Source organism: Phyllobates terribilis, unplaced genomic scaffold (assembly GCF_046119375.1).
Source record: "Phyllobates terribilis strain yellow unplaced genomic scaffold, ASM4611937v1 Scaffold_2__4_contigs__length_985480577, whole genome shotgun sequence".
In the NCBI taxonomy this organism is placed as follows: domain Eukaryota; kingdom Metazoa; phylum Chordata; class Amphibia; order Anura; family Dendrobatidae; genus Phyllobates; species Phyllobates terribilis.
The window spans coordinates 922,612,205-922,623,474 of record NW_027362762.1 but is presented as its reverse complement, the minus strand read 5'-3'; the positions used below and the strand labels follow the sequence as shown (position 1 = coordinate 922,623,474).

Here is an 11,270-nt window from a genome sequence, read left to right as displayed (position 1 = left end):
CATTCCTCTTGTTTTCTGGTGCGTCCCAATTTTGCCCAGACTGTGTCTCAAAATTAAGTACAATCCTGGCAAATTTCCAATCAATGGGCAGGTATGCAGCACATTCATGCGTATTTATATGTGCAGCTTTTGAAGAACAAGAAATACTGTAGAATGGTAATTGACGGCCCTGCTTTGACTTTTGCTCCCGACTCCACTATCACTTGTAGCAAGTTCCTGAAATCAGGTTTTATTGTTAGAAGATGCTGCAATGTAAATGCTTGTTTTTCCCTGGAGTTACTTTCATTGAAAATCACAGATGTCCATCCATTGATTTTTATAGTGTAGCTAATAAAGCTGAGCCCTGGTGGGGGGCTTGTCCTTTATTGTGCCCTAATAGAGGATTTTACAATTGACTAAAAGACTCGAATGAGAGATAATGTTGCAGAAACAGAGACTTCCCTGAAATGAATGAATGAACAAATGAATGAATAATTTTATACATCCGAATAAAAAACAGTTCCTTTCAAAAATTGACATATATGATTTTAGGATAATTGTCTTTCATGCCGGTTTCACACATTTGTATATTGTGGTCTGTGCTCGTACTGCTATACACAGACTGACCTTGGTCTCCTGACTGGCCCTCCAGCAGCCTCATATATGGCTTTCAAGTTCAGATCAGCATCATAAGAGAATCAACCACATTCAAATGAAGAACAATTTTATAATGCTGAAGTTTTATTTGTAATAAAACAACAACATAGTGCTGGGTATATGGACATATTTGATTGACAATGTGACATTTCAACTACCCAGGTTTTTTAAAAAAAAATCGAGTTGTCAATCGAGTATGAGGATTATGGTGAACTATGCGCAACGTGCACTTCGGCATCAATGTCAAGTTGCGCTCATTTGATCCTAATTGCCTTACTCTGGGGACTGGTCGAAAGTTCAGGGATTTTCGTAGTGACTCATGACTACATACAGCTTAGAAGGATTCAGCTAGTCAGTTTTTAACCATGTGATGACGTAGACCTAATGGAAAAGAGAAGAATTAGTTGGGTAGAAAGACAAAATGAGCAATTGTAAGTACACAGTGCTGTATAATATGATGACTGCAATATATTAAGAGGATAAAAACTTTGATAGGAGGAGTGCTTCTTTAATAATGATGAGCGAGTATGTTCTGTCATCCCTTTCGGCGAGCAAGCTCGGGTGTTATGTTTCTGTCAATCCGTGCTCATGATTTGCGACTGTTTGACAGCTTTAATACATGTGAGGAATGCCAAAGAAACAGGCATTCCTTACATGTATTAAAGCTGTCAAACAGTCGCAAATCATGAGCACGTGAGTGACTGAAACATAACACCTGAGCACGCTGATGATACTTGGAAAACACCCGAGCATGCTCGTAAATCTTGAGTAACGAGCATGCTCGCTCATCACTATTTTTTAACCATGAAGTCACTTAGGTTTACATAGAAGCTGTAGGCATCTCCAATGACTATGAGGACTACATATGGCACGCTACATTATGTTACACAAGTCACATATTGTTTTGTAATTGATCTAAAGCTTCAAGTGAATGTTTACGTGTAGTCCTATAGAAAACTAGAGATCATACATATTAAGATGCAGATGAGCATATTTGCTATCCGAGTGCAATCCCACAAAACATCGGATCGCACCCGGACCAATGTTATTCTATGGGGCCGTGCATATGTCTGATTTTTTTTACCTCGGACAGAACCGGTCAGAGTAAAAAATAGCTGCATGTCTGAGTTTGATCTGATATTCGAATAGCACTGGGTCATGCAAGTCAATGATTGCGTGGAAAACAACAAACTACACTCGGAAGACATTTGAGTGAAGTTCTATTTCCGCTCACTCACAGAATGGAGTAGATGGAGACATTTTTTTTCTCCATCTTTTCCTCATCGGAAACAAGCGAATGACACTATGAACACACTCTGATCAAACTGTAATCAGAGTGGGATCAAAGTGTGATTAGATAACCTGCCCGATTCTCTCAGATGAGAGACGCTACGGCCGTCTGCACCTGCCTTAAAATGCTCCAATAAATTGCTCCAAATTGCAAATTCAAACTCCACTGCATTTACATTTTGCAACTGCCTGTTGTTAAGCATCAGACTATGCAGAATATCTGACTTACAGGGCATTGGTCTTTATATGGCAAAGAAATAGATACAATTACCATGGGCTAATCTGGCAAAGTTCGAATTCGGCATTTTGTTCAAGTTCGGTCAGGAAATTGTATTCTCTTCTGACACCATAAATATTAAACATAGATTGAAGAAAACTAAAAAAAATAGTTCTTACCTCACTGCTCTTCTGTGCCCCTGCCCCATCTAGGCATACGTTCAGCTCCTTGAAGCATCTTCTTTCTACACCAAGCCTGACAGATTCTTCCAGGGTCTTCACACTGTGCCTGGGCTTCTAGCGCCATGACTTCACAATACATGGGGGCAGGATAGGTGAGCGGCAAGGTGAGTATTTTTTTCCATCTAATTCCAACTCTAATTCCGCTACAAATCAGCAAAATGGGCCATTTTGTTGAATTCTTAGAAAGCAAATAAAAAAATCAGATTTTTTGAGTATGTGATTTTTTTGTAGAAAAAAATAAAAGCTTTGAATTTGCCTTGAATTGATTCGCTCATCTCTAGATACAGCACATGAGACCCTTATGAAGAGTTTCCAGGCCATGATATTTTGGAAGACACATTGCTTATTTTTTATAACTAGTTTCTGTTTGTGGATATTTTAGAATTGTCTTTCGGCAAAACAAATGACTTAGATCTGATACTGGTGAAGACATTTTCTGTTTATTTGAGTTTCACTGCTGCCATTTTATGATGCAGATGTTCCATTTATTAGACATATGTTACCAGATTAGTGCTGGCTACAAACTGTGGAAACAGCAGAAATGAGACTTTATTGTAATCCATGCACAAAACCGAACAGGGTTATGATGATTGTGCTTGTTTATGTTCAAAACAACAATATTCTATTCAATCCAAAAATACTTGTATTTTCTTTCTCTTTTCATATAATGCTTTAAAGGAAACTGGTCATCAGGATATTAGACCCCTACCTAAAGTCATGTGAGCAGAGGCCCTTTAATGATTATTACATTCATACCTTGCTTGCAGTATTTAATTTGGAAAATATAGATAAATCCATCCTTGACGTTTTATCACAAGTGCAGGAGGGCGGACACTGCACTTCCAGCTCTACTGCCTCTTATCCCTTTTCCCCGCCACCGCTGACCACCAGCAATCAGCTGTAATAAATATGGAAGCTAACAGTACATGCTCAATTTTCCGGCACCGCCACCACAGGGTCCGTGCTGTGCCTGAACAAAAAGAGGCTTTTTAGTTCTGCAAAGTTGTGTTTTTCCTGCTCCATTTTAGCGATGGCCCATGTCCACTTTTTTGCTGCAGATGCTGATTATGACTCGCCCAGGGGGATGGGGGTTACTCGGTTACCCGGGCCTTTAGCCTGGCCTTGGGAATGTCGCGGTGGTCGGCTCCCGGGCCCGTACCCTGGGGTCTCTCTTTAAAAAGCGTTGATAGTTGTTAATTTTTATGAAAGTTCGTGACGCCACCTGTGGCTTCTGGTGAGGATCACCAGTGTTGTGCAGTCCACTGAGGCCAATGATAGGGCAGCTCGATGGTATAGCTCCCCACAGGTGGGGCTAGGCCTCAGGGCAGTGTACGGAAGGAGAATGCAGGACAGGCGAGACCCAGCCAGGTCAGAGCAAGAACAGGGACAGACACGATAGTCACTTCAGTACCTTTTACTGATGGAAATTCAGGGACGTCCCGGAGCACTGTAGGGTGAAGGGTGCATGTCAGGATCCTCCCCAATGAGCGGGTGTAGGGCCTCCTGTTTCTTGCCTCTGCGTAGTAAGTTTCTGATCAACCTGGAGCTAGGCCTAACTTTGTCTCTGTCCTGCGCTGGCTGACTTTGTGGTAGGGCCTTCTCTTGGAGTACACGCTCCTCAGCTTGCGGGGACTATGTGTCTCCCGGCTCTGTTACGTATCAGCACTTTAGCGATCCTGGGACTTGTAGCTCTCCAGGGATTCCTGTTATGTTTTACTGGGTCATAGAGATCACGGTAAGCTTCGGACCCGGTGTCCGGTAACCATTTCGGGGTGAGCTAGTTAAGCTCCATGCCCCCTATGTACTAACTCTCCACTTGCCTTCGGCCTACTCGGGCCCTCACTAGGCTACTCACACTAATGGCAGCTTGCCGCGCTTCACCGATCTTATGGCACCGGCACACCTAAAGCTCACTTCTCTGAGCTACACTGAGTCTTAATCTGGATAAGCTCCACTGCAGGATAGCAATTGCAGGAGCTGGAACAGGCTTTTGTCCTCTGAGGTAACTCTTCTCAGACTGTACTGGACTCACTGCTAAACCAGACTGAACTAGACTCTGACTCCAGGCTAGACTAACTGCTGCCTGGCTCCACCTTCCTATTTATCTATCCCTAATGGGCTCCCTCTGCTGGTCTGAAGTGGAAGGAGGAGATGTGTGAATGGTTATGGGGGCCTCTTGTGGAGGATTCCGTCAATGCACTCTTCCAGGATCTGTGATACCAAGCGCAGCTGGGCGTCACAATTTCAGTATGGTCACTGCTCATAACTGTATTCAGCCTGACTAGACCTATGCACTAGCCCGTTTACTTGATACCGTCACATCCATGTCTGAATTTTCTGCTGCAACCCTTGCCCTGGTCAATAGGCGGTCCTGCAGTAACACTTTGGTTACTGCTGGATGCCAGTAGCGTGTGGGTGTTTAGCCTTTAGATTGCTGAGACTAGTTTCCCTTTTGCTATACACCTGTGTTTTGCTGCAGTGAGCTGGTATTTAATTAGCTCTCTACTGGGAGTCATGGGCCAGGATCCATTCTATATAAACTCCAGCAGACAGTCTCTAGTTTCCAGGTATTAGGTAGTGTTCAGCTAGTGACCTAGGTTCCCTGGCTGGGCTCCAGTGTTGTATTTTGTATTTCTCGTGTTCTGACTCCGGCTTGTATTTTGACCACCGGCTTGTCTCTTGATTTTGTCCTTTACGTGACTTTTCAGTTTTGACCCTGCTTGGCGACCCTTCCTACCTCTTGTTTGATCCTCTTGCTGGCAGGCCTTCCATGGAAGCAATCCACTGGACCCTGTTGTAAGATCAGATCGTGTGCAAGGGTGAAAGGGTGGTCTTCGTTCCTCTAGAATCTGCCAGACAGAGTGGCTTGTGCCAAGTCTGTCCAAGGTAGTCTTTTTGAGCCTGTGGCCTCTGACAGACATAACAGATAAATTTTGGTGATTTCAGCCCATGTTGGTGTCAGCTATTACTATCAGAGTTTACTGTAGGAGGAATTTCCTATGTTAAACTTCACAACCTCTTTTGGGAATTAAAGGGAACCTGTCACCTGTTCTTTCATGTAAGAACCAATACAACCACCTTCCTCTACGACTGTGTTGCATTCCATTAAGTTGTATATTATGTCCGGACTCCCCTGTATATCCCGTCAAAAATTATTTGAAGTGCTCCCATGAGCGCAAATTCGGACGGTCAGGAAATCTCGCGCCTGCACAGGGACATTGCCGGCTCGCACAGGCGCACTTTGCTCTTCCCCACTGTGAGCAAAGCTTAAAACCAAACTATGCATGCGCAGGCACTCATGTTTCCGACTCCTACTTACTGCAACCATTTCACTCATATTATTTTGTTTTGTTCCTTGCAACTGGAATTAAACTCAATTCGCCAACAGGGAACAAAACAATATTGGTGAAATGGTTCCAGGAAGCAGGATCCAGGAAGACTTGTGCCGGCATATGCGCAGTTAGGTTTTAGGTTCTGTCCACAGTAGAGGAGAGCAAAGTGCACCTACACAAGCTGGAGATGTCCCTACAGAGGCGCAAGATTTCACTTGGCTATGTGAATGATGCAGGATGCATCATCCACATCAATCACAGAGGGAGGATTGCATTTAGCAGGGGAGAGGAGGGACAGGTGTCGTTCCAATGACACTCATCGGACAGGACCATCTGAATTTGCGTACCTCGCAGTAGCACCTAAAAATTTTTTGGGGCGATATACAGGGGAGTCAGGATATAATATACAACTTTCTGGAATGCAACACAGGTGAAGAGGAAGGCGATTATTGGTTCATCCATGAGAAAACTCATGACAGGTTCCCTTTAACATTGAAGAATGCACAATCCCTTAGACTTTGCTCCTTTGTTTACCACTTCATCAAATTTGCTTGTGACCCAATGTCTCCACATCACTAGTTGGCCGCTGTTTCGAATTTAGATTACCCCTTTACAAGCTTTTTGGCGTTTGATTCTTTGAGGAACCTTGTTAAAAAAAGCAGTTCACATTGCATCATAGTAGGCATAAAAAATATGTAAAACATTAAAAAATTCCCTTTGGACTAGTGGTTTATGTGCTCCAATGTAAAATCTGCAAAAGAGCACCCCGACTATCATTGCTCTTTAATAGAATTGGTCTTCTTATATTGGCCAAAGGGACCATTTGTTCGCTCACTTCTATGCTCCAAGTTCCAATCGTGACTGAACCATCTATAGTTACTCCCCTACTTATGACTCCACTTTCCTAGAATTGGGAACATTTTGCATCTCTTTTCTCAGAGTCCTAACATGTAAACAGATCATTTTCTTTTCCAGATTTTATAGGGGGGGCTATTTGAAGTTTTCCAGAAGGACCTTGTCTCACTCCTATACTTCTAATGTTTTCTTAAAATTGTGATTTTTTAATAGCCATTTTTTCTTAGCAACCTCCACTGAGATCTACGCAATGGGGAAAATTTCTACTTGCATGCAACTTGAAATTCATGTCCAAATCTTTTCTCTTGGTGGGGGCGCGGGGGATAGTTTTGGCTTCCCAGATGCTCGCAATCCCTTCTTTCAGTTGTAAAACGAAATGTTGATCGTAACTTTTGCGCTTGTTTCTCTCTGACAGAGCAGATTTTCCCTTTTGCAGATTGTTAGTAAACAGCCCCCTGTATGATCATATTAAGCTCCATTTCACGCCTGGTTTTGATGTAGCGGCACAGCTTATTGCTGTGATATTAAAAGATGTCCTCAGCTAGCACACACCTCATCTTCTGCATGCTGAGCAGCAGCTCTCAGGATGACAGACTACAGGGCACGTTAAAAAAAAAATAATAAAAATCTAAGAAATAACTCTAGCTGCTTAGTTCACAATATAGCCATGAAATGGGTGATATAAATAATATGCTGTGTATGTTAAGGGCTGCAGAGAGTTTCTGTCAATGTCTTCTAATCGTCATCCGTACACTGTGGAGGTTTATATCATCTAAACTTGCAATCAAAAGACTAAGGGTGAAAGAGGATGTTAAATTTGCTCGTAAAAGCCGCAACTCTCCAATTGCTCTTAATGAAAAAAGCTGCATAAAGTGACCGGAACACATTTTTGTTGTGTTTTTTAGTGCTTGTTGTCTTTTTTCTTTTTAAGGGGGGGTTTTCAAACATTTTTTCCTTTTTCCGTTTTTGCTAAACAAACTTCTATTGAAAAATGCTATAACTAGGACATGCTACATTGTTAAAAATAAACTTCAAAAATGCTAAGAGCAAAGACAAACCGCGACACAAACAAGGAGACGGAAAACACCAAAGCCTAAACAAACAAAGGCGCAAATGCAAAAATAAATTTGACCCCAATTCTTTTTGTTGCATTCTATTTCAGTTGATAACTTGACTCCAGCAACTTACAAGTTTTTGCGATCCCCTGTTGTAGATCACGCACTGCTAGTTTTGCTTTTTGTCTCGAATGACATCTTAATGGGATTGTCCCGGTTTGGGGTACAAGTCTTTAGTCATTGTTTTTTGTACAGCAGATTTGTGAATATTCACAAAGAACACAGTGTGCGCTGTCAGGATTCTTTAGCATTGGGAGCAGGCAGGTGCATGACCACAAGTATGCAATTTGCATACATGCAGTCACATGCCAACTAGATGTGAGCGACCTCGCTCAATGCAAGTGTATTGAGCGAGGCCAGATATGTCTAGTCTGAATGTGTTCGGAAGTATTCAAATTGCACACTTGCAGTCACTTGACTGCCTGCTCCCGCTGCCAGCACAAGAGAATCCTGACAGTACGCACTGTGCGTGCTACGAGGATTTACAAGTCTGCAGTCACTTTATGTGTACCCCAAGCCTGGAAAACTCCTTTAACAGATCAAACTTTTTTTCCAGTTTGACAGATTAAAGATTAAACTTCTGCTATCTTTTCTCTCTATGTAAATGAGAAAAGAGCATGAATAAAAAAATAATCTAAAGGAAAAAAAAAATGACGTATTATATATCTTCATTTTTGATCAGGATCGTAACTAAATAGGAGAGAAATCCATTCAAAAGCTGAAAAGAGCGGGTGCAGCTGCGAGAGAAAAGCTTCACAATTGAAACAATTTTACATCCCTTCAAATAATATCACTGCATCAATTTGTCTCCAAAACTAGCAGATAATTCCACTTCGTATTATGTGATCAAGAGGAAAAGGGAAAGGGGAAGCGGAAAAAAAAACAGTCAAGGCAATTTGTACAAAAGAATAGATAATGTGAGTAGATCTGGATGTTTGAATAATACATTAGACTAAAGAATAAGTCTGGTGAAAAAAATACATATAAAAGTAAAATAAAAAAAATAAAAAACTCACCAGGCTTTCCTTGAACTCATTCTTCCATCTCTATGGACCTTTAATTTAAGACTCGGCTCTATCCTGTCGAAAAGAAAAACAATCAGTCTCGCACCTGCAAGATTTAAAATGTGTTCTCAAGAAAGCCAGAGTAAGTTTCTCATAGAATTGTAAGGAGAAAAGCTTATAGGGGAAGTGAGAACAGTGCTCCGGTAACGGATAAAGCTTCACACCACCCATGGAGGAAAACTTCTGGCAAGAGTGAGACTTCTAGCAGGAAATAAAGGTCACATTTCCAGCTAATTGTATTGCGAAGTGGTTTAGATTAAAGGGACTCTGAACCTTTAAATGTGAATCTGTGTATATAATTATATAGATGTATCACTATTAGGATAAATGTATTGGGACACTACTAGTGATAAGCGAGCATGCTTGCCACTGCTCGGTACTTGCCCGAGCATCTCAGTACTCGAGATGCTCGGAGCTCGCCGAGTACTTGTGCGATGCTCGGGCGGGAGCTGGGTCCCCGTCCTGCATGTTTGGCGCTATTTAGAGCACCAATTATGCAGGGATTGTCTGCCACTCACTGTAATGTCACAGCCATGGTGGTTGTGGCATTACAGTGATTGCCCAAATCGATGGGAACAGTGCTCACAGTGAAACATGAAAAGCCGGCAATTCATCAGCGGCATACATCGGTACCCGACAATTTAGAACAGAAAGAATAGAGCATCACACATAGATTAGATAGAAACATGTCAGTCACATATATAATAAGTACAGTGACAGTGTTGGTTACTGTACTTGTTATTTAGGGTTAAAATAAAGGATTTATTTAAAAAAAATTGGCGTGGGGTTCCCTGTAATTTTAGTCTCTAGCGGAGGTTAAGCAGGCGGCTGGGGCAGATGTTTGAAGCCTGGGAAGGGGGTAATACCCACGGAGCTTCCCAGGCTACTAATATCAGCCCCCAGCTGAATACCTAGACTTTACCGACTATTAAAATGGGGGAGTCAGTCCCTTTCCAGCTATTTCCACTCTCCTGTGAAGGATTTCTGCAAGATATGGAGATGTCATTGGAAATTTTTGCTCAACAATTCAGAATATCATTTGTGATGTCAGACACTGATGTTGGAGGAGAGTCCGGGCTCATAATCTCCATTTGTGTTTATTCTAAAGATGTTGGATGGGGTTGATTCTCTGTGCGGCAGGTCATGTTCTTCCACACCAAACATGTCTATATGGACCTTGTTTTGTGCACTGGATACAGTCATGAGGAACAGAAAAGGGCCTTCCCCAGATTGTCTCCAAAATTGCCCAAAATATTCTTAGTATGCACATTAACATTTGCTGCAAATACATCAGGGAAGATTTTTTTTAAGTGACTTGTCCCAGTTTTCTCAAATTTTGCTTTATTTTTGTAGCCTTTTTCTAAAAAAATTGACACATTTACATCACTTTTGCCTTTTTGGGAAAATAAATGAGTGAGGGCTTAGAAAGGTCTCATGCCTAGCAAAGTTATTATCACTAACACCAGAAATAAACTGTAGACTAAATTATAGAGAAAATCTATTCTAGCCCAAAGCTGGCATAGATTTGCTTTTCTGGGACACTGACAGATGTGACAAATTTTTTAAGAGGTCTATGCCTCTTACAGAATTTGTCACATTTTAATCGACTATTCTTTTCATTACGAACAGCATAGAAAAGTTTGATTTAAGTAAATGTACCCCCTGGGTGTCTGCAAAAGCATTTACCAGTATTACTACTATGCACAAACCCCTTAAGCAATTTCCCATCTGAAGGGAATTACTATGCCTTTCACAATTTCGAAGAAGTTTGGTGTTGGGTTGTATAACACATTTTATAATTCTTGCCTAGCCAAAGTGTGTTGACAAGTATATTCGAGCAGGTTAAATTGCAATTGTCTTATGATTATATACTGGAAATTTACTTATAGAAGTAATCTGAGGCTGACAAGTGAAAGGAACACCCTGGTTTTTACCCTTCACCCTCTGTTCAGAAGCATAGACTAAAATGCCATGAGGTTGCCAAAGCAGTAATGAAATGGCAGCAATAGAGCTGTGACATAGTCAGAAGAAAAACAATGGATCTTCCCTAGGAAATCAATGAAAAATGTAACAAGTTGTGGGAAATAATCATGAATTTTGTCCGTAATAAGTAATGTTCAGTACCAAGTCGAAGGTCAACAAGTACCAGGTTGACAAACCAAAGCGTAAAGCAGAGGCATGGTCAGGAAAAATAAATTAAAAGCAGCTAACAAGAAGCAGAAAAGAATATACCTCAAACATAAGTTTTAGCCTGACAGAATGATTTCCCACTAATACATTTACCAGGCATTACATCATCATTTAGTGCCGGTTGCCACAGCCACCTGATGCCACTGTGCATGCAGGGCAAAACTAGCTAGAATGGGAGGAGTATAATAGGCATTAAATCAGCTGTGAAATAACTAAACAATACCATGACAGGTTGTTAGAGACAGGTACCAGCTGTATAACATAACAACCAGATTAGGCCATTATCAGAAAACGGGACCATCCATCACAAAGGGATGCAAGATCCATAT

At 41.5% G+C, this 11,270-nt stretch overlaps 1 long non-coding RNA gene across 1 annotated transcript; it reads right to left on the bottom strand.

The window, feature by feature from the left end:
* Positions 1–553: 553 nt before the first annotated feature.
* Positions 554–8,873, bottom strand: LOC141253062 (uncharacterized). Its single transcript, XR_012314215.1, has 3 exons — positions 8,704–8,873; positions 2,323–2,563; positions 554–1,017 (listed from the first exon to the last, which is right to left on the bottom strand). It is a non-coding gene; the product is annotated as an uncharacterized lncRNA (long non-coding RNA).
* Between the last annotated feature and the right edge of the window lie 2,397 nt (positions 8,874–11,270).